Source organism: Asterias amurensis, chromosome 18 (genome assembly GCF_032118995.1).
Source record: "Asterias amurensis chromosome 18, ASM3211899v1".
In the NCBI taxonomy this organism is placed as follows: Eukaryota; Metazoa; Echinodermata; class Asteroidea; order Forcipulatida; family Asteriidae; genus Asterias; species Asterias amurensis.
The window spans coordinates 11,548,880-11,573,407 of record NC_092665.1 but is presented as its reverse complement, the minus strand read 5'-3'; the positions used below and the strand labels follow the sequence as shown (position 1 = coordinate 11,573,407).

General features: G+C 38.7%; 1 protein-coding gene across 2 annotated transcripts in view; it reads right to left on the bottom strand.

The window, feature by feature from the left end:
• The window catches only part of LOC139950226 (uncharacterized), a 141,291-nt gene extending 116,963 nt beyond the window's left edge, over positions 1-24,328 (bottom strand). For both annotated transcript variants that reach the window (XM_071948842.1, XM_071948843.1), the window contains exons 1-2: positions 23,861-24,328; positions 597-666 (exon numbers count right to left, since the gene is read on the bottom strand). The gene's annotated coding sequence lies outside the window, so the exon portion shown is untranslated. The remainder of the gene's footprint in view (positions 1-596; positions 667-23,860) is intronic.
• Positions 24,329-24,528: the final 200 nt, after the last annotated feature.

The window sequence follows — 24,528 nt, the reverse complement described above, 5'->3', positions numbered from 1 at the left end:
TTAGGAACGTTCTAACATGAGATTGGACGCGGTCACGCATTTAGAACGATCCAAAAGATCGCTCTGGCGGTCCAAAGGACCGGTCCAAGTAAAGCGGCGGGGATACTTTTGCGATCCAAAAAGAACAATCCTACCGTTCCGACTTTTGAGACGCTCCCTAAGATGTATAACAAAAATAACTTCAAATGTAGTGTTTGTAGATTTACAAACACTAGGTGTACAGATAGTGTATTAAAAAGGTAAACATTGAAAATATGAAATTCATAATAAGCATGTATTTATAAGTATAACACAAAAAAACGTTAAATGGAGCTTTTTATTCTGATTTGAGCAGGAAGCCTGGTCACATCAGGTCTCTAGCAAGAATAAAGAATTTTTTTTAATGTTTTATAACTTGATAAAGAAAAAACAAGTAAGTTTTGTCCACACTGCAGAGACGATAATTTTCAGCACTCTTCCATACACATCTTTGCGACAACTCAAACACACAAGCACGCACACCAAAATGACAAGACCGAATCCCCCCCCCCTCCAACATCAATACAAGCAATAAAACACTCCATAAATCAAGAGTAGACAAGCAATAGTTAACAAACCTTAAATTAATCTTGCTTCGATGTCATCATGACCAGCTCCAGTCACATTTATTACCTCTCCCAGGGATATCTGCAAAACCGAAAGACGGGAAAAAAAGAGTCATCAGTCATTTTAGATTCAGCATGACGTGATAAATGCTGCCTCTATTAAACTGATATTGCCATGGGAGGCCTTTTCATTGAGCATGGATGACATAATGAATGTCCATGTTCTGAAGGTAATAATACTCTGGGGCAGAGAGTTGAGAGACACAATTGATGTGTTTTTGCTTTGTCAGTGTCTATGTTTGGTGCTAATGTACTTGTGTATGACCTCCGTGTGAGGACATCTTACAAATTTATCAATATTATCATAGTCGTGGTGTCCAAAGAGAACAACCTGGAGTGAGAGGGGGTGAGAGGGGGGCGGGGTGAGAGGGGGGGAGAGGGGGTGAGAGGGGGTGAGAGGGGGTGAGAGGGGGTGAGAGGGGGGCGGGGTGAGAGGGGGAGAGGGGGGTGAGAGGGGGTGAGAGGGGGTGAGAGGGGGTGAGAGGGGGTGAGAGGGGTGAGAGGGGGTGAGAGGGGGTGAGAGGGGGGCGGGGTGAGAGGGGGGAGAGGGGGGTGAGAGGGGGGTGAGAGGGGGTGAGAGGGGGTGAGAGGGGGGTGAGAGGGGGTGAGAGGGGAGGAGGGGGGTGAGAGGGGAGGGAATTATAGGGCGTGGTGTGGTCAGATGGGTTGAAAGAGGGAGCTAGGGGGGTGAGAGGGGACGATAGGGGGTGAGAGGGGGGAATTATAGGGCGTGGTGTGGTCAGATGGGTTGAAAGAGGGAGCTAGGGGGGTGAGAGGGGACGATAGGGGGTGAGAGGGGGGAATTATAGGGCGTGGTGGGGTCAGATGGGTTGAAAGAGGGAGCTAGGGGGGGTGAGAGGGGGTAAGATAAGTTGAGAGGGAGTAGAAGGGATGGAAGGGGGTAAGAGGGAGTTAGGGGTAACATGGGGTGAGAAGGGGGTAAGATGGGGTGAGTTTGGATGATGAGGTGAGAGTGGGCAAGATGAGTGAAAGGGGGTAAGAGAAGATAAGAGGGTGGAAGGGGGTTATAAGGGGTAAAACTGAAAAAGATGGGGTGAGAGGGGTTGACAGGGGATAAGAGAGGGTAGAAGGTGATAATTCAGAGGGGTTAGAAAGAGAGGGTGAGGGGAGGCATGAGATGGGAAAGAGGGTGAGGGGAGGCATGAGATGGGAAAGAGGGTGAGGGGAGGCATGAGATGGGAAAGAGGGTGAGGGAGGCATGAGATGGGAAAGAGGGTGAGGGAGGCATGAGATGGGAAAGAGGGTGAGGGGAGGCATGAGATGGGAAAGAGGGTGAGGGAGGCATGAGATGGGAAAGAGGGGGTAAGGGTGACCAAAGAATACTATAAAATGTGCTTCAAAAAGCTGATGTTTGTATAGAAATTCAACAGAGTAATCAAACAGAGTAATTATCAAAGAGTTATAATGTGTATGCCCTCATACCAGTACTTGGGGAGGGGTTTGGACAAGAGGGGTGACAAGGGGTGGTCAGGGAGGCTATGTAGATTATAAAAGGTGTTTCAAAACACTAGTTCTAAAGAAATTCAACAGAGAATACTCCAAATAGTAACTATCAGTACACTATAAGTATACCCTTTCCACACAAAAACAGAGGAGACAAAGTCCACAGTCCACAAGACATGAAGTTCCCACACACCACCAGCTGCACAAACAAAATAAATCTTTGCTAGCCTAGAAGAAGGTATGGCACCTTGTGGAAGTCTGTGCATAGAGCATAGTCTGTGGTACCGGAGTGTTGGAGGTTTCTTTGAATCTCAAAAAAACAAAAACTACATTGCTCAGAAACTTGAAAAGCACTACAGGCCTGTATGCTCCTTTTTTTGAAAGGGCAAGGGCACCAAGGCCTTTTCTCCTTGGTAAAGGGCACCCTATGAGGAAATTATACAATTTGTACAGGAGTACTTCAAGGGCACCAAGGCAATGACCAGGGGGCACAGAGGCAATCGCCTTCACTGCCCCCATAAAATATCAGGCACTGGCACTACAAAGGTTGTGTAATTGAGATATTGCCTTTAACATCACAGGTGGCGGCCACTTCAAGATGTGGGCTACACTGAACTGATTTTGGCTATCAACTCGAATCAACTGCCACCAGGGGCACTTTTGCCGCCTTCTCCTTCTTGGTGCTGAAACTTCATTCATAACATGTGCTCGCACAGGATCATGACTGTCCAGCTTGGTTACATGTATCTCATCGGTTAGCAGAAAGTTGTCAACACCTTCAAAATTCCCTTAGTAATGTCCCAATGTTTCAACAGTGCAACACATGTCCAACACATGTCGACAACAGTTCAGCACATGCACAAACAGAATTGTCAAAGAATCAAATTGCCATCTAAAAAAGGATGATGCCTTGCTCCAAGTTCATACATTGTAGGAACGCTTTAGCTGTAGCCTTTTTTTTTTAGATGAAGTAGAGAAAACAGTTTAAAAGCAGTGGACATTACTTGTAACTACTCAAAATAATTATGAGCATAAAACCTTACTTGGTAACAAGTAATGGGGAGAGGTTGATTATAAAACATTGTGAGAAACGGCTCCCTCTGAAGTGACGTAGTTCTCGAGAAAGAAGTAATTTTGGACGAATTTGATTTCAAGACCATCAGAATTAGATTTTGAGGTCTCGAAATCAAGATCTGAAAGCACACAAAGGGTGTTTTTTCTTTCAACGCTATCTCGCAACTTCGACGACCAATTGAGCTCAAATTTTCACAGGTTTGTTATTTTATGCATATGTTGAGAAACACCAAGTGAGAAGTCTGGTCTTAGACAATTACCAACAGTGTCCAGTCTCTTTAAGACTCAGAATCTCTCAAATGTTACAATTCAGGAGGTTTGAAGACTTTCTGCATTGCCAGAAATACAAAACTACAGGTTTGGTCAAAGTGTGGACTATTTCTTTCTCCCTTTGGTGACTGCGTCAGTTCTAAGTGTTCTAAGAAAGTTTGAAGGCTCAAGGAGATTTTGAAATAATCCTGAGTTCAGAAAAAGATCTCCAGAAATCACATGCCTGCAATTTATTTCAAACAAATTGCTCAGGACAGAAAACTACTTTTTTTTTGTTTAAAGACACTGGACACTATTGATAATTGTCAAAGACTAGTTTTCACAGTTGGTGTATCTGAACATATGCCAAAAATAACAAACCTGTGGAAACTTGAGTCGGTCGTCAAAGTTGCAAGATAATAATGAAAGAAGAAACATCATTGTCACACGATTCCAAAGTTGTGTGCGTTTAGATGGTTGATTTCGAGACCTGAAATTCTAAATCAGAGGTCTCAAAATCCAATTCGTGGAAAGTTACTTCTTTCTCAAAAACTACGTCACTTCAGTGGGAGTTGTTTCTCACAATGTTTTTATACTATCAACCTCTCCCCATTACTCGTTACCAAATAAGGTTTTTTGATAATAACTACTTTGAGTAATTACGTATAGTGTCCACTGCGTTTAAACAGTGAGGTGCTGTTACTCAATTGAAAAATACAAGACAGCCAGACTTGTTTGGTTTTGAGTTTACTGGCCCGTGTTAAAACCACTGGCCTCGGGCCGGCAGTCAAGTGTACAAATTTGAGCTCTGCAAAATGTACGCATATATGCTCAAAGGCACTGGACAATATTGGTAATTATTCAAAATAATTGTTAGGATAAAAACTTATTTGGTAACGAGCAATTGTGAGCTCTTGATAGTATGAAACATTGTGAGAAATGGATCCCTCAAAGACACTGGACACACACGTTTAGCATAAAAACTTATTTGGTTCGCGCAATGGTGAGTTATTGATAGTATAAAACATTATGAGAAATGGCTCCCTCTGAAGTAACTTAGAGGCAATTTCTCAATAAAATATTAAAGACTTTTTAGGCCTGAAGCCCTTTCATGAGGCATCTAGAAGCACACAAATTTGTGCAACAAGGGTGTTTTTCTTTCATTATTCTCTTGCAACTTCAATGACCCTATGAGTCCAAATTTTCACAGGTTTGTTATTTTATGCATAATGTTCGGATACATGGGTCATTGACAATTACCAAAGGTGTCCAGTGCCTTTAAACATAACAGATTACATGTCTGCAGAATATTGCCATGGGTTCTAATGTCAGAAAACAGAACGAATGCAACCTCTGACAACCTCCCTCACCCTTTTGACAACCTAATGGGTGATCCAGTTCTGACTGTCACCCACAATGTCCCTGGTTTACCACAACAATGTCGCCCACCATGGAGTAAGCGCTACCGTGCAACAACTGGGACTCCCGATGGGGGCTTTGACAGAGCAGGTAAATATGTCTTGTTTGGCACGTGTGGATCAACAGGGGACAAGTTGACAACTTACAGTTCATGTCAAATAAATTGGGACATGTGTTTTTTTCTTCTCAAAGCTAAGGCGCAAAAACAGGCTGTTGTGAATGAGTGTATGAGGCAGTACTTAAAGGATTTGGGTACCTTTTCAAAATGTCCATAGATTTACATTAGACTTACAGGGTTTGAAGACAATGATAGTAGAAAGCTTCCCATCAAATATTACTTACTGAGGTGCTGTAGTTTTTGAGAAATGAGTAAAACAATGTCATGAAAATACGTTTGTAAATGATTAAAATAATTTTCGTCTCATGAGACGAAAATTATTTTCATGACATTGTTTTTACTCATTTCCCCAAAACTACAGCACCTCAGCACGTAATATTTTCAGGGAAGCTTTCTACTATCAATATCTTCAAACTGTGTAAGTTTAGTGTAAATCTGTGGCAATGTGTTTTTTGTCTTACAAAAGTTACATAGACCCTTTAACGCATTAGCTTAACACTTGAGACATCAGCCATGACACGTTTCTTCTCTCAGGACAGTGTTCCCCTTTTTTTATTCAGTGCCACTAACTTTTTGCTCAAGGAGTAAGATTGTTTTCTGAAGAAAAAAAAATACACTGTTGCTAGCTGTTCAACTACTGAAATAACCTGTGGTATCTTTTTTTTCCAAAGGCCTCCATTTTGACTGAGCAGAGTTTTTCTCTCATTTTTCTTAACTTAGATGGACTCGAAACTACTGTGAACTTTTTGGGGTGTTTTCTTTTTGCTCAAGGGGTGAGATTGTTTCAAAATAAAAATTATTCAATAGCAAACTGTTTAAAGGATTTGGGTACTTTTTGTAACACAAAACACAATGACCACAGATTTACATTAAACTAAATGATAGTAGAAAGCGTACCTGAAAATATTAGTTGCTGAGGTGCTGTAGTTTTGGAGAAATGAGAAAAACAATGTCATGAAAATACGTTTTTACAGTTTAAAATAATTTTTGTCTCATGATCACTGAGGCGAAAATGATTTTCATGACATTGTTTTACTCATTTCTCAAAAACTACAGCACCTCAGCAATTAATATTTTCAGGGAAGCTTTCTTCCATCATTATCTTCAAACTGTATAAGTTTAATGTAAATCTGTGGACATTGTGTTTTTGTCCTACAAAAAGTACATAGACCCTTTAACTGCCGAAGTGATCTTTGGTATATTTGCTTTTTTAGTTATGGCCTCACATTTCGACTCTAGCCAAGTTTTTCTCTTACTTTGCTAAACTTAGTTGGCTTTGAAAAGACTGTGACTTTTTTTTGCCAGCAAGCAGACACCACATTCAGCTGAAATGTTTACTTTATGTTTATGTCAATTTTATTGCATCTTTCTTTATAATTTTCCGTCTATATCAGTATAAACAAATCTATGACACTATTACCTTTAAAAGTCTTTCTCAAATTCAACAAAAGCCAAACAATTGAAATCCATTCCAGTTGGAATTTGGGTCAGAGTCATGTTTTGGGGCCGTGTTTAAAAAAAGTACCTTAAATTTATGGAGGGCTATAAAATCAAAGGGGTGACCCCATTCCAGGAAGTTTAGCTGACAATAAACCATTTAAAGAGGGGCACCAAGGTCAAATTGAGTTCTGTGAAGCACTCACTTTCAAATAGATAGCGTCCTCATGAAACCTCACCTTAAAATGGTGTTAAGAGTCAGTTCAGGTAAATAATTGACATAGTTGCTCACGGTCAAAAAATGATTTTTTTTTATACTTTTTTGGTGGAAGGGCCTTGGGGTGCAAGTAAACAAAATTGCATTTTCAATTCTATATATAGCCCGTTGCCATGGTTACGGCTCATTTTGTTTTTTGGCCATTTTAGGCCGATTTTGGGGTCTGAAAAACTGGTTTTTAGCTCATATTTACAACTCCACCCCACCAAAATGCAAAATTATTTCAAAAAACCTTTTATATCACTACAAAGTATCATCCTTGGCCTTCCTTGAGAAAAAAAATTATTGCTTTAAATATCACCCTTGTGCTATTTTTGCATCATGCATTACAGTATGTTTTTAGAACTTGCAAAATCGCCATTTTTACCCTATTTTTGGACCCCAAAATGTCAACTTGCCAGGGGTCTCAGAAAATTTTCCTTTCGGCTGTGATTAGGGCCAACATGGGTCTTTCCATATCTGGTGTCAAAAACTTGGGCAATTGTATCCTGTTGTGACAGTACTGCCTCAAAACTTGACTTTTTTCCCAAAAACGTGAAAAAAGGGTCTTTTCACATAATATCGAAATACGTGTCCATGGTAAAAAAAAAGGGAATATTTTTCTTATACTTTGTGGATGGTAGGGACTTGGGGTCCAAATAAACAACATTTACATTTCAAATCATAATATAACACGTTGCCATGGTAACAGTTCATTTGTGTTTAGGCCACTTTAGGCCGATCTTGGGGTATGACAAACTGTTTTTTTAGTTAATATTTACAACTCCACCCCACCAAAAAACAAAAATATTTCATAAAACCTTTTACATCACTACAAAGTATCATCCTTGGCTTTACTTGAGACAAAAAAATACTGCTATAAATTCACCCTTGTGCTATTTTTAGAACGTGCATTAGAGTATGTTTTTAGAACTTGCAAAATCAACATTTTTACCATATTTTTTTGCCCTCAAAATTTCATTTTTTTCAGAGGTCTCAGAATATTTTTCTTTCGGTTTTGATCAGGGCCAAAATTTGTCTTTTTTATTTCTGGTAAGAAAAACTTGGGCAAGTGTATCCTGATGTTAACAGTACTGTCTCAAAAATAGACTTTTTTCCCCAAACAGAAAAATGCATTTTGAATTGTTTTTTCTTCATATTGAATTTCTAACATTAAAAAGTAATAATTCTATCAATCTCGCAGCTTTTCCTAAGCACTAGTGGATTACCCAACATTGATCAGGAACTGTTGATGACCTTAATTTTACAATTTGCCCTGCCCAGCCCCAATCATATATTTCTTGACATTGCATAAAACAATGTTTTGTGAATAGCGCCTCTTTTTTTGAAAGTGTTCCCTTTCGGTTGTTATTGGTGTTTTCATGTCTTCTGGGTAGAAACACTGTGTTTATTGTATCCTGTTGTGACTGATCATGCCTTAAGTATAGTAATTTTTCCAAAAACAATGCATGCTTGTTAAAAAATCTGGCACTGTTTCCATGCCCTTTGAGTAATGAATACAAAGTTTTTATTTAAACATAATGGTATCCAACCAAACCATAACCAATGCTTTGCCACTGAGAGTTCTTGATTTGGCTACTTTACCTATTGTACAGGTATGATTCCCATTGCAAGTAGAGTGCGATGAGCATTCTTTACAAGTTGTCTTTAATACAGGGCCTACTCTCCTTGGTCCCTGCCTGCTACCAAATGTAAAACTTTTCATAGAGATAGAGATCATGAACAATGTAGTTTCTGTGCTTGAGGCAGATGGTTTGGAGCATCCAATCATGTCCAACACAAATGTGGGAAATTAAAAAGCCTGCTTAAAAGTGTTGGAAAAATTTGCCAAGATCTTATTAAAAACAATGATACTAACGATTTGCATGACGAGCGTAAGAGATCATTTAAAAGGAACACGTTGCCAGGGATCGGTCAAGTTGGTCTTTGAAATGCGTTTGTAACCGCTTGTTATAAAATGCATGTCTAGAAAGATGTTTTTGAGTGATACTTGTCTGGATCATTATATTCTACTTTTAAAATATCTTTCTAATCATATGCATTTTGTAATAAACGTTTACAAACACTTTTCAAAGACCAACTCGACCGATCCAAGGCAACGTGTGTTCCTTTAATGAAACAACACGGATAGAAGTTGTAAATACTTGCACCTGCTCAACAAGATGCATTTGCAGTGACACGATCAACAAAAAACATTGTCAAACATTACCTGCTGAACTCTTTTATTGTTTGCAACAGTACAACTGAAAGGAACCCCACCATGGTTGGGGGAACTGCTTACAGAAGGCCAAAGCAGGTGAATTTGGACACAGTACTTGCTCACTTTTAGAGCCTCTTTGTTCTGATAGGGATGAAAATGTTTAGTTTGGTAGCGAGCAGGGGACCAAGAAGACTGTTAAAAGGCCATGTACAAATGTATAAACAAGAATAGTAAAGAATGCTCATCGCACTACTTCTCTTCTTGCAATGTGAATCATACCTGTACAACTAGGTAAAGTAGTCATGACAAAACAAGAACTCTCAGTGGCAAAGCATGGTTATAAACTTTTTATATGTTACTTAAAGAACATGGAAACAGTGCCATATTTTTTTAACAATCATGCTCGTTTTTGGTTTTTAATAATTCAAACTAAGGGATAACTTCCAAATGCATTTTTATTGTTTTTGGAAAAATTACCATGTTTGAGGCAGAAGTGTCACAATAGGATACAATAAACCAAAGTGTTTCTCCCCAGTAGACATGCAAACCATAATGATAGCCCAATCACAACCAAAGGGGAAATATTCCGAGGACCAATAATAAATTAAGACAGTACAAACTTTCTTGATGTGCACGGGAAATTAAAAAATGTGACTTTCAAAAAAGAGGCGCTGTTCACAAAACTTTTTTATTTTTTTATGCAATGTCAAGAAATATGATCGGGGTGGGGCCGGGGCAAATTCTAAGATTTAGGTCATTAACAAGTCCTGATCAATGTTTGGTAATGCACTAAGCCTACAGAGTGCTTATGAAAAGCTGCCAGATTGATGGAATTATTACTAACTTCTTAATGTTATAAATTCAAATTTAAGCAAATATTTCAAAATGCATTTCTCTATATATGTTTTCGGGGAAAAGGGTTTATTTTTGAAACAGTTCTGTTGCATCAGGATGCAATTGCCCGGGTTTTTCTTAAAAGAAATAAAAAGACAAGTTTTGGCCCTGATCAAAACCGAAAGGAAAATATTCTGAGACCCCTGCAAAAATGAAATTTTGAGGGCAAAAAATATGGTAAAAATGTTGATTTTGCAAGTTCTAAAAACATACTCTAATGCACGATCTTAAAACACCACAAGGGTGAAATTTATAGCAATAATTTTTTGTCTCAAGTAAAGCCAAGGATGATAATTTGTAGTGATGGAAAAGGTTTCATAAATATGCTTGTTTTTTGGTGGGGTGGAGTTGTAAATATTAACTAAAAAACAGTTTTTCAGACCCCCAAATCGGCCTAAAGTGGCCTAAAAACAAATAAACTGTTACCATGGCAACGTGTTATATTATGATTTGAAATGTAAATGCTGTTTATTTGGACCCCAGGTCCCTACCATCCACAAAGTATAAGAAAAATGTTCCTTATTTTTTACCGTGGACACGTTTATCGATACTATGTGAAAAGACCCTTAAAAAGGCATTTTTCACGTTTTTGGGAAAAAAGTCTAGTTTTGAGGCAGTACTGTCACAACAGGATACAATTGCCCAAGTTTTTGACACCAGATATGGAAAGACCAATGTTTGCCCTAATCACAGCCGAAAGGAGAATTTTCTGAGACCCCTGGCAAGTTGACATTTTGGGGTCCAAAAATAGGGTAAAAATGTCGATTTTGCAAGTTCTAAAAACATACTGTAATGCATGATGCAAAAATAGCACAAGGGTGATATTTAAAGCAATAATTTTTTTTCTCAAGGAAGGCCAAGGATGATACTTTGCAGTGATATAAAAGGTTTTTTGAAATAATTTTGCATTTTGGTGGGGTGGAGTTGTAAATATGAGCTAAAATCCAGTTTTTCAGACCCCAAAATCGGCCTAAAATGGCCAAAAAACAAAATGAGCCGTAACCATGGCAACGGGCTATATATGGAATTGAAAATGCAATTTTGTTTACTTGCACCCCAAGGCCCTTCCACCCACAAAGTATAAAAAAAATTCATTTTTTGACCGTGAGCAACTATGTCAATTATTTACCTGAACTGACTCTTAAACGTCACTTTATTTTTACTCTTTCAGAACTGGTTTCAAAACATGACGTCATTGGACAACAAAAGCGAATCCAGGTCCAACATTCCAAAGAGGAATTTCTGCGCCAGAGAGGTCAAATTTAATGCCATTTTGATTGAATATCATCAGAATTCAGAAATTAACCCAAAACTCCTGTGCAAAAATGTACCGAGACAATGCCATTTGATGTCATTTTAATAGAGCTGCTTAAAAGCACAACAAAAGTATGCTAAGCACAATAAAATGATGCTTACCATAATATGCTTACCAGAATATGGTTACCGGCCAAAAAAACAAGAGCAAAGATCTTGACAGGTACATGTATCCTGCTCAATTCCGCCAAGCAGAAAACTGTTCAATCGTTTCTGCTTCAGCAGTATGAAATTGTGCCCAGGTACAGTAGTCGATGTATGTGCATAGACCATCAGAAGGCACTCTTTGCACCATGTGTGTCCGCCACACAAAGGTATAGACTGTCAACAAGCGAGGCAGACTTAATCCATCTACTTTTGTGAACCAACAATGTAGTCACACCCCCATATACAAACGGGAGAATGTTGGGCTTTCACTAAGCTGTTGAAACTCAAAATTCCTAGTGATGAATGAATACTTTGACTGTTTATTTTATTTTCCTCTAGCTGTGGTATCGAGATTATGAAGTGTGCTTTTGAGCATAATCGGAACCACAACAAGTTACTCTTGACAAAAAGTGTACTTTTTAGCACCTGAACAAGTGAAGTATGAATGAGTAATGCGATTATAGCATAATCTTTAGAGGAAACTAGCTGAAAAGTCATGACTTCATTGTCAATTCATATCGGACGATATTCCACACAGAATCAACACGTTTTGAGATGTAGGCCTAACCCTTAATCTAAAGTCAATAAACATCGGATGGTCTAAATTCCCAAGATGCAAAATAAAAATCATGTACAAATCATGCCCGCAGGGCGTCCAGGCTCAGTGGCTCTTTTAAAAGTGAAATGAAAATATGTAATGTTAGGAGCTACATAGTCTTTTGGTACTATCTCTGTGCAACTTAAAGAGTTTCGTTACAAATTTTACTAACTTGAGATAAGACTTGTCTTTAGTCTTTGTTAAATCCACCTCAAAACAAAGACTCAAAGGCCTTGTACAAGAATCTCCAACTACTCCTTACAAACTGAGTCCAGACTCCCATGAGCACAACTCCGCCCCCGCCCCGACCCACTCTTCCAAAATCCCCATTAATCCCACTTCTTTCTTAAGTTACCACACTCATCCTTCAAAGATTAGACCATTCTGTTTTGGAGGGAGAGAGCTTGCTGGCGAAGCACTCAATCTACACAACACCAGATGGGAGTAAAACACTGCCTGATCTAATGAAACCCTAGAACCATCAACGCCTCGTACATGACTCACACTCTGTCAGGGATGGTGTAAGAAAGCAGGGCTCAAATTTGAGGAAACAAATCCACAAGACAAGACCAGAATCCAAAAACAGTTTCACATGAGCTGTTTTTGAAACAAGCAATAAGAGAAGGTTCAACTCAATTAATCTTTATTAATCTTTATTAGATCCCAAAATCTCATTTGTCTTATGGGTAATACTTATTAAAGGCAGTGGACACTATTGGTAGTTACTCAAAGTAACTATTATCATAAAACCTTACTTGGTAACGAGTAATGGGGAGCTGTTGATAGTATAAACATTGTGAAAAACGGCTCCCTCTGAAGTAACGTATTTTTCAAGAAAGAAGTAATTTTCCATGAATTTGATTTCGAGACTTCAGATTTAGAATTTGAGGTCTCGAAAATCAAGCATCTGAAAGCACACAACTTCGTGTGACAAGGAGGTGTTTTTTTTTCCATTATTATCTCGCAACTTCAACGACCAGTTCAACTCAAAGTTTTACAGGTTTGTTATTTTATGCATATGTTGAGATACACCAATTGAGAGGACGGGTATTTGACAAAATACCAACAGGGTCTAGTGTCTTGAAAACGTTAACCCCCTCTCATCATGAAGCAAATGGTTTACTTAAATCACACAAGAAGTACTTGTAAGTGGAGAAGAATCCAAATGACAACATAAATATTATCCAACCGCCCATTCCCCTTCAGCGGGCTTCTCATGTTACATACAGCGTGCGGTAATGGCCATATTGCCGCGGCGTTTATAAATTACCTCATAGGATATTACCCCCTCGTTCCCTCCCTAATCAAACTTTGATGAGCAGTCTTGTGTTGAATAATTCACAGTATGAATTTGCGTCTTGTTTTAATGGGATCGTTGTTGCATTTACAAGACGAGAATACTTCTCACTAGGTACATGTATTGTAATGAAGTCTGTGGGCCCAATTTCACAGAGCTGCTTAAGCACAAAAAAGCAGCTAAATTTATGCTTACCAGAATATGGTTACCAGCCAAACTACCAGGGCCCAACTTCGAAGAGCTGCTTATAAGCACAAAATGAAGCTAAGCACAACAAAAATATGCTTATCAAATATGGTTACTAGCCAAACTACTAGGGCCCAATTTCGAGGAGCTGCTTATCAGCACAAAATGAAGCTAAGCAAAATTATGCACAACAATACAGTTTGGGCTACCTGACAAACTATACCAGGGCCCAATTTCATGAAGCTGTTCAGCAGAAAATACCGCTTGAAGATCTTTGCTAAGCAAACAAAAATTGAGTGGGGCACCAGTCACAACAGTGTAAACTTAATGTAATTTTAGCTGGTAACCTGTTTATTTTTAAAAGCAATATTTCTCTGGTAATTTTGGCCACTAGACTTGCCCAGTCACGAGTTTACTGGCCCAAAACTAAATTCACTGTTCTAAGTTTAGGGCCTGGGATGCAGTGTATAATTCGAGCCCCGATACAGACAGTAATACTTTCAGAAGTCTTTTTCAAAACTTGAACCTGAAAGAAATTACAGAATAACCCAGGCCTGTACGCTTTGTTTTTGACAGGGCAAGGGCACCAAGGCCTTTTTTTTCCTTGGTAGAGGGGCACCCTATGAGGAAACTGGAAATTTATACTGACACATTTCAAGGGCACAAAGGCAATGACCAGAGGACATGGAGGCTAAAAAGTGCAGACCAGCCTGTTTTTTGTTCAACCACTGTGAAATGGGAAAGGGGTGCTGTGTGGTTCCCAAACCCATGAACAACTGAATGGAACCACAATGCCCATTCAAACTGACGACCCCCTTGACAATCCTACCCTTTTCAAAAACCAACTACTGTAGTAGTTATTCTTTTGGAATTTATTCTGTGAAAATCACAATGTTTTTTTTAAAAAGCGTTAAACTTGCGCTGACCTCTAAATTGCAAAAAAGGTTTTTGTACTATTGGTGTCACAAGGGAAGCTTTTCTGTTAGGCGTGCTGGGTCCACTAATTTTTTGTCTCTTTTGTTAATTGTTAAGAATCAAACTGACTTCATAGTAGGTCAGTTCATAATAAAGGTTCTGTTGAACAATGGCTTTACTTGTAATATCGGAAAGTACCAAATTGGATGACATTGGACAAAATGCTTTTCATTCGCAGGTTAGAAACCTCGATCAAAAGTGCAACCATCCTTCACGAGAGCCGAGCTGTTGATTTTAATTTCTTTATAGTTTTAATATTGTCTAGGCTTAATGATGTGTAATCGGACTGCGTGTAATAGACCATGCAAGTTTCACGCCTATTTGAAAAATTGTTGAGCCACTTTCAAAGCAGGCCTGTACGATTAAATTTTGAAAGGGCAAGGGCAACAAGACATTTTTCTCCTTAGTGAAGGGCACACTATGAGGAAATTATCAACTTCTACTGGAGCATTTCAAAGGCACCAAGGCAATGACCAGGGGGCATGGAGGCAATCACCTTTGTGGCCTCCTTGAAGTATCAGGCCTGATTTTTGTCCCACTTACATGTACAAGTACATCGCTTTAATGCGTGAAGGAAAGAAACTCATGCACTTTAACAGGGTCGATGTTCAAATATGCGCGAGACTTGCACACTCTATTGACTTCTGCCACATCCTTTACATTTGAAAGTAATGTATATTTTCATTATATTATTATTTGACTTGGCCATGTAATTAGACCTAACGATTTTGGGTTAGTTTTTAATGAAATATATATCTCATCCGAGGTGGGATTCAGGAGCATTCAGCGAAGCAGGGTCATTTTGGGTTTTTTTTCTTCAAAGTAATAATGATTTATAAACAAATTTATCCAGACACATGTACATGTAGATACAAGAAAAGTCACCTGTGGAAATTACAGCTGAATACATTGTCTACTTGTTGAGAAAACAGCGGGAACAAACAATTGTCACTGTATTTTCACACGAACCATGTTCGTGTGGTGACGGTGGGCACCAACAACATCGCGTGACCGAATGACACCTTTGAGCGTTCTTTGGTGAACCAAAGGGGGCACTTTTGCTTACAACAATTGAACAAATTACCAGCTTTACAAATTGGGTATTCGGAAACCAAATACATTTTTCAAGACATCACCAAAGATGACCTTTTATAGTAGCTTTATACTAGTTTGAAATCTGTAATAAATCTGTAAGAGTTCCCCAGGTTTATATGAAACACATTTGACGATTAAAACTACTATTGTTATTTTATTTTGCAAAATCAAAACTAAGTGTATACCTGCACCGCAAATGCCCTATGATTCACTCTTATATGAGCAAGACTTTTGCTCCTCCTCATACATGTAGGGTCTCCTTAATGAGGGACAGTTACATGTACAGGCATGTATGCCTTGCTTGAAAGGGCAAGGGCACCAGGCATTTTCTCCTTGGTAAAGGGCACCCTCTAATAAAATTGTAAATTTCTACTGGAGCATTTCAAGGGCACCAAGACAATGACTATGGGGCATGAAGGCAATCGCCTCTGTTGCCTCTGTGAAGTATTAGGCCTGCATGATGTTGGAGTATTTCAAGGGCACCAAGGCAATGACCAGGGGCATGGAGGCAATCGGTTTCATTGAGTCTGTGAACTATCAGAGTGCGTGCCATGCATTACAACGGTAAACAGAGGTTTGAGTGCTACTTCATCAAAAAACAAAAAATGCCACGTTTCTGCCAAAATTTAAAACACTCATTAGCTTAATTTAAAAAGTAAAGCTGTCTGAGCTTTGAAACTTTATGGAGATGTAGGTCTTCATGCATTATCAACAGAAATGTAAAAAAATTAAAATGTGTAAAAGAATCCTTAAGCACGTAGAGTGCTACTTCGTGACAACACTGTCGACACATATTGGAATATTTCAAGGGCCTACTAACCGAAGGCAAAGACAGGAACACAGAACCACTGATTGCCTCCATGAAGCATCAACACGGAGTCTTCACTTCAAAGGGAAAAAAAAACTGAGCCATGTGGTTATAATTCTTTTTGAAAACTATTGACAATAATACTGGAGTTGTTACGAAACTAAACATAATATGACTGGTGGTGTACTTCAGGCCTGCAGTGAATGTACTTTTTTGGAGTCACCAGGACTAGCCTGGGGAGTCGACTACCAATCATAACCCATCAGCTGTCTACTCTAAAAGCCACTTTACTTGCCTCCTCTTACCACGCTTGTTGGTTTGTATTTTTTATTGTTACACACATTGAGAAGCTCGAGGGGTTTTCAGTCAAAGGATATTAATTTATGGCCGATCATGATAGGGGGGGGGGGGAAACACAAACATGATATAATTTTGTTTTTATAGTCACTTGGATTGACGCTTATGAATAAGTTTTACTGTCATTAAGGCAACAGCGAAAGTGATTAACTGTTACAAACTTGAGATCGGTATTATGTTTTGAGAATGCACTTCAATAGAACCAAATATACAAGTCCTCAGAGGTTCGTTATTAATGATTATATGGTCATACATAAAAACCTCCGAACAATAGTCTTTTTATCATCTTGATAAAGACAAACAACTTTTTCTTTGGTAATAGTTTAAAAGCAGGACAGTTCTTTTCAGAACTGAGAAGTCTCCCGAACCTCTGATTATCTACTCCGCGACAGTAGAATAAAGCAAGACAGTTCTTTAAGAACAAACTCTACCTCGCAAGTAGATACACACATGGTGTTACCGCAAACCAAACATACAACTTTTCCTTTGCTACAAACTCAGGATTTTAAAAGAAAAATATACAGGATTGGTGATTATTGGAATTTTTATTTTATATAATTTCACTCCTGGAGCTGACTTTTTTAAAACTCATCACCAGTACTAATCCTCCACAAAAATCCTTCAAAAATCCTTCTAAACAACCTGAAAAGAAATAAACCATGATTGATGAACAAATTTTTTTTTTTTCCACTAAATTGTGTTCACCTAATTTGATGAAATAACCCCATAATAAGATAAATGCTGATGATATCGGGAAAGCTACAATGATGGAAAGGAACAAGCTTTTCCAAAAGCACTTACTTTCCTGAAAACTCTCACCCAATTTTAGCGACAGATGAAAACTAAAATGGGAAACATGGGCGAAGGAAACAAAGAGCTTTAAAAATACATTGTAAGCTCAGCTGTGCATGATCTAAAGAGTTTAAATTTCTTTTCCTCAATTGTTCTTGGAACATCAATCAAAGGCTCAAAGCTTGTAAACCAACTTTTTTTTTAATGATAAACCCGTTTTAGAGTCAGTTGTTCTGAAAGACACGGATTCCCTTAAAGGAACACGTTGCCTTGGATCGGTCGAGCTGGTCTTTGAAAAGCATTTGTAACCGTTTGTTATAAAACTTATGGGTAGAAAGATGTTGTAAAAGTTTAACGATTTTAAAGTTTTTGTGATGTATTTTGTAAGTTTTAGTATTTTTTATATAATGAATCCAACCGTATGTGGTTGCAAATAAAATTAACCTTACCTACCTTACCTAAAAGTAGAATACAATGATCCACACAAACATGCCACTAAATTGCACGGTTTTCCTTTTACCTCATCGACTAACACGGTCGGCCATTTTATGGGAGTCAAATTTTTGACTCCCATAAATGGCCGACCGTGTTAGTTCGCACAGTAAAAGGAAAACCACGCAATTTTGAGGCAACTTTGTGTGGATCATTGTATTCTACTTTTAAGACATCTTTCCAACCATATGCTTTTTTTTTTTTTACGGTTACAAACGCTTTTTATATAGACCAACTCGTCCGATCCAAGGCAACGTGTTCCTTTAACACATTGATTATTTTTGCATTTTGGTTATCTGCAGGCCTGTTCTCTGTAGTCAACCATGTTAAAATTAAGCAAGGCACCCTTGCTTAATTGCTGTCTATTATTTCTCTGTATGTACTATTTGTATGATGCCTGACTGAAAATAAATAAATAAATAATTAATAAGCCTTTTCCAGCAGAGGCCTGAAGTAATCAAACGTCAGAGAGGGATAATGAGACAATTGCAGTATCAAGGTTCTCGGTGGACTCTTTTAAAAAACCATTTGGAAGCAGCGGATAAATCTGCATTAAAAGGAAATGATTAATTTGTGGACTTTTAAGAGCAATTATGTCGACCCAGCAGGGATCACGCGAAAAAAGCAAAAGAGTGCTTTCATAGACAAGCCAGGGCCCAATTCAATGGCTCTGATTTATCGTAAGCAAAGAATCTGCGCTTACGGAAGCATGGAATTCCGCGCTTACATCAAGCGTATATTGAGCATATTTCACGGTTTATCACGGAATTTTGTGCGTGTACGTACGTACAACAAGTTATTACCCACTGTCACGTTTCACCCGAATTTGGGAGGGAAGTTTGGTATCTCAAATACACAAGCAGGTGTAGATTTTTAGTAGAATTTTAGTAGAAAGCGGGTCCACTTAATTTTTTTTTACACTTTTAAAAAGTAACTGACAGGTTGCAATGATGTACGTACATGTATGGGTACGTCGCAGCCATGCATTAGGAATTTAGAACTGTTGGGAGTTTAGGGTCTATTATTATGTGTTTTGGACCTGACTCATCAATTATTGCGCTGAAAACCTAGTACCATGTATTTAAAGACACTGGACACTATTGGTAGTTGTCAAAGACTAGTCTTCTCACTTGCTGTATCTCAACATACATGTAGGAATAAAATAACAAACCAGTGAAAAATTGAGCTCAATCGCTCGTCGAAGTTGCGAGATAATGATGAAAGAAAAAACACCATTGTCACACGAAGTTGTGTGCTTTCAGATGCTTGATTATGAGACCTCCGTTTCTCACAGTGTTTTATACTATCAACCTCTCCCCCATACTCGTTACCAAGAACAGTTTTATGCTAAAATAATTATTTTGAGTAATTACCAATCGTGTCCACTGCCTTTCAGCAAAATGTTCTTGTGTAATAAAATTATAAATGGAAAAAGGGTTATACATTTAAAACAAGAAGAAAAGAGAAGTTGTTGAGAGCATGGTGGTGTTTGGAACCCTGGATCAACCACCAAACCTAGACCCACCCCTGGATCCACACACCCTTTATTTGTTTACACAAAAACAAAAGGAAACTGCATAAAAACACACAACTTTGTGTTTTTTCAGTCTTCTATATATCATTTAACCCTAAAAATATATTCAACAATTCAGCTCATCAGTTGAAAAGTTGCATGTCTTGCAACCATGAACTTATAAAAACATGTTTTGGTAGGTTTTGTTTTACAAAACAACATGGGTGATTTTCCCACACCCATCATCAAGACCCCCTGGTAAGATGCCCGACTGTGTTATCATAGCAACAGTGTTGACCTTTGACAACAGGGGTCAACGTGTCTTGAAAGGTTATCCATCAACCACTGGTTACGGCTTGTTAGGCCGGCCAATTGGAGGTATCAAATGACAGGTTTGACATTCAGGTTTTTTAAGTTGATTCAATCATTCAAATCGAATTTGGTTTGACAACAAAATTGTAAAATTATACTGAATTTGATATCACAGGATGATGCACCCCATTCAAGGTTAGTTATTAGTTAAGAGAAGTGCATTCAAGATAGTCTACATGTAATATACTAGCTAGCCACTTAGCTGTCTGAATGCTGCATGGCAATTGCATAATGTATTCATGACACCAAACAGAAGACCAGTTCAAAGTCAGGGTCACTCAGACCTGAAGTCTGTCTCAGATCCAAATATTCTAGTGAGAAATTACCTCTTACTAAAAAACTATATCACTTCAGTTCTCACAAATGTCTGAATGCTGCATAGAAATTGCAGAATGTAGGAAGCTATCATGAAACCAAGAAGAAGAAAAAGTTCAGGTCGCCCCTAGTCGCTCAATTGCAGGAAATTGGGAAACTGAAAACTCAGTAAATTCTCATTTTGGTAATGATATACAGTTTTTACAGCTTCACTAAGCCCTGAAGTCTTTCTCAGATTCTAATATTTTAGTGAGGAATTGCCTCTGTCTCAAAAACTATGTTACTTCAGAGGGAGTCGTTTCTCACAATGTTTAATAAGCTATCAACTGTACAGTGCTCTGATTGCTCGTTACCAAGTAAGATTTTATGCTTATTTTGAGAGATTACAAAATGCGTCCAGTGCCTCCAAGTGCCTTGCTCAAGGGCACAAGTGTCCATGACTGAGATTAAAACACACACACACTCCACTGCTGACAAAGTAGACTGCTCAACCACACTACGACACATCAGTCACTCTCTATGGTAATGTCATCTCTACATGCTCTATGGTCAATCCTACTCTGTTTACAATAAGTGTGACCTTGTACATTCTTTGAGTATTCTGGCAGGCAAGATACTACACTGGTCCTATTGGAAAGTTGACATGTTGTGTCATAATTTCCACATAAATCCAAGAGTTATGAAAGTAAAAGCTGGACAAGTTTTGAGATGTGCCCCCTTTCATCATATTAACAGTTGATAAGAATTAGAAAGTGCAACCTCCATAAAATATAAGATTTTAGGTTTTCTTCCATTGAGCTGTGTACAAATCGTGCCTGCAGGAAGTCAAGGCTCTGTGGTTGTTTTGTAAACATGTGATGTCATAGGTCACATCTTAATGGAGGCAACAAAGGCGATTGCCTCCATGTACCCCATTGCCTTGGTGCCTTTGAAATGCTACAGTAGAAACCTATTTACTTCCTTTAAAGGGTGCCCTTTCACCATGGAGAAAGAGCCTCGATGCCCTTGCCCTTTCAAAACGAAGGATACGCCTGTATGGTACATTTGGGGAAGGTGTATTTGTATCCCTTTTATTTAAATTTAAAAGACACTGCACACTATTGGTTTGTCAAAGACTAGTCTTCACAATTGGCATATCTCAACAATGCATAAAATAACAAACCTGTGGAAATTTGAGCTCAATCAATCGTCAAGTTGCGAGATATTAATGAAAGAAAAAAACACCCTTGTCGCACCATGGTCACAACGAAGTTATGTGCTTTCAGATGCTTGATTTGAAGACCTCCAAATTACAGTTCTGAGGTCTCAAAATCAAATTTGTGGAAAATTACTTCTTTCTCAAAAACTACGTCACTTCAGAGGGAGCTGTTTCTCACAATGCTTTATACTATCAACCTCTCCCCATTACTAGTAATCAAGCAAGGTATTATGATAATATGTGATTATTTTGAGTAATTACCAATAGTGTCCACTGCCTTTAAGATATGGATATTGCCGGCATCAGCTAAGTGTTACCATTGCTCCTTTTCACCAAATGCTATTAAGCCAGATAGTTTAATCGCGCTCTCTTCAACACCTACTATAAGTAGCCAATGTTATGTAACGTTTTAATGCAGCCTGGAATTTTTGCTGGTGTTGGCTTAGCCTCTCGCTAATCGACCGACAAGCATGAAGTAATGTGCATTCAACAATGACGCACGAGCTCTAATGCACTCTCCAAAAGTCAAACATTTTTAGCCTAATATTGCAATTTTTAACTACTTTTTGCCAACTAACATACCTGACCCCCAAAAAATGTGCCCGAGTGGGATGTGTTTTTTATCCATTCCAAATATTTAAAAAAATATTTTTTAATATTTCAAGTTGACTCCAACATTAAAATAGATAGTGTTACTATTATTACCTTTTTTAATTCTGATTTGTGGCTCCCAATGTATTTTTTTAAGGGAAATAAAGTAAAAAATTCAGAACTTGTCGAAGTCCAGAAAAACAGCTTGACGCAACCATTTTCTCAACACTTTTTGTAAGCTTTCAGGATTGTTCAATTCTGTCCGTTTTCTGGATGTTATTATGCTGTTAACTGTTCTTGTTAGGTAAGAATCAAATGTATTATGAGCTAATTAAGGGCGGATAAATTGGTGGCGTCCAGCAGAAAATTTGCAAAAACATTCCCTGCTGCAACCGTTCAGTGACAGCAAAATATACACTACCTTCTCTTCACTACAGTATGTACCATGGTTGATTATTGATTGATTGATCATGGAGTGGTAGGTGGTGGTTTGTACTAAAGAATATCAATCTCATTTATCTCACCACAGTAAGTAAGTGAAAGCATACAATGCAGTACAACCACACACCTACAGTAGACCCAGTAACTGGGGGCGTTGTACTCCTTTATTCGAAAGGTTATCATTATCGGTCGTACCATAGATATGACCGATAATGACAAACCCCAGTTACTGGGTTTAGCACACACCAGGGTCCAATTTCATTATAGAGTCACTCTAGCAGTCAACTGATGCTTTAAAACAACTGTCTGCTAAGCAGAAATTAGCAGGACCAATTACAAATTGTATGTGACCTTGGAGGAATAAGATGTGACATGTGACATTATAATTTGGCTGGTAGTGGACTAGTTGCGCTAACGTTCGATTATAACAAGCGTGTACAGTTTTCACTGTGCATAGATCGGAACGTTGGTTGTGTGTGACCGCGCAACATCAATGGTCTTGGATCAAGACTAAGGCTACACAGTTACCGGGATACACAATGCACCACACGCAGCGCTGAGTCGTTGACCCCCCCCTGTGACGTGCACACACGGTCGAAGCTCCGCCCCCCTCAGGTTCGAATTTTCAACCTGGGTCTTTCGCTCGGAAATCTGGTAAGTTTTTGTGCCTTTTCTTCAAATTAGATCCTCAATGGTGTTTTGTGTGCTATTGTAGGATTCATTAGATATTGAGGATCAAGTTTGTGTTTCTAGAATTTGTGTCATGATTTTCAAAAGTGGTAAAAATGGAGCAAATCTGCTGACTAGCTGTTGAAATTGTACGTGTTTGACCATTTCGCCCTGAATTGATTGAAGCGAGTCGTAACCCTCCGGCTACGCCGTCGGCAGGAGGGTTACGTTATCGCAACTGGTAGTGGACCTAGTGGTAACCTCATAAGCTTTTTATAAGCAGCTCTTTGGGAAAAGTTTCCGTATTACTGCACCATTTTTTTAAAATCGATATGAAGAAAAAAAAATATTGTAACTATTAAATTTATCTCAATGAGATATCCCTTTTTGTAAAAATTAGTGAAAAGGTGGTGGCAGGATACAGAAAGTTATCCACTCGATGAAACTGAGTCTGTACTTGTACTTCAATAACTTTGTCTTGGTCAACATGGGAAATTTTCTTTGGAAAAGAAGACAGCACAGGTTAAATAGGAAGATTTAAAATGTACTGGTTTTAAACCATAAACACCCGCCCCTCCCCCTACAATGCCATGTCCTTTCTAGAGAAGGTCCATGAATGGAGCCATGCATTCTGCTCCATGGTCCAAGCATGGAGGTAGGTTCGTTCCTCATATACATGTAGTCATAGTTCTGTAGGTCCAAGCAAAGAAATAAGAAAGTGGAGGTCTACCTCCTTGGTCCAAGCTTCTTCTAGAAACTATAAGCCTTATAGTTTCTAGAAGTAGGTCCAAGCTACTCATATAACTATGAGGTTCGTTCCTCATTCTACCTAGGAGCATGGAGGTAGAAAGGTCCGAGCATGGAGGCAGAAAGCAAAGAAGTTAGAAAGTGCCAAGAACAGAACAGACGACAACTTTAACTTACATTTTGTTTGATAATTCCAGAGGTGTGTAGTAATATGAAGAACACTGAAAAATCTCGATGAGTCAAAATTCACAACATACGAGGACTAATCATGCTTCCAGCTAGATATCCTCATCTCGGGTGTTGATTGTTGTTTATTTCCTTAGTAAGAAACAATTCAGCTGAGGGATTCCCTTTTCCCACCGGTTAGATTTGTGTTCTGGACGATCCAACGACGATGAAATCAGAGAAAATGTTTAGCGATGACTTTCACGTAGAATCCAGTGGAATGGCTCCTGGCTGTGTGTATTTAAGGATGGTGGAATGTTTCGTCACTCAAGCAATACAGAACAAGCCTCAGTAATGATGTTCACCGTAGGCAATGTGTTTTTTCAGAAGGTATTATATCCTCAGTTTGCAGTGTTTTGCTCCTGGTGATTTTTGTTTAGCCCCCAACTCTAGGCCTCCTCACTGGATATTGTTGAAGGGGGTTTGGCAGATAGTTACGTTACATGCACAAGTATTGTACTTGTGTACTCCACGCACACTCGATACAAACACGCACACTACGGTGACTTACACTTCTGTCATGGGTTGATCCATTGTGGGGTATCGGGGGGTGGACGGAAGTCACTTTTGAGGGGGGATGTTCACTCAAGCGTTCATCCATCAATACTTCCCCTTGTTGG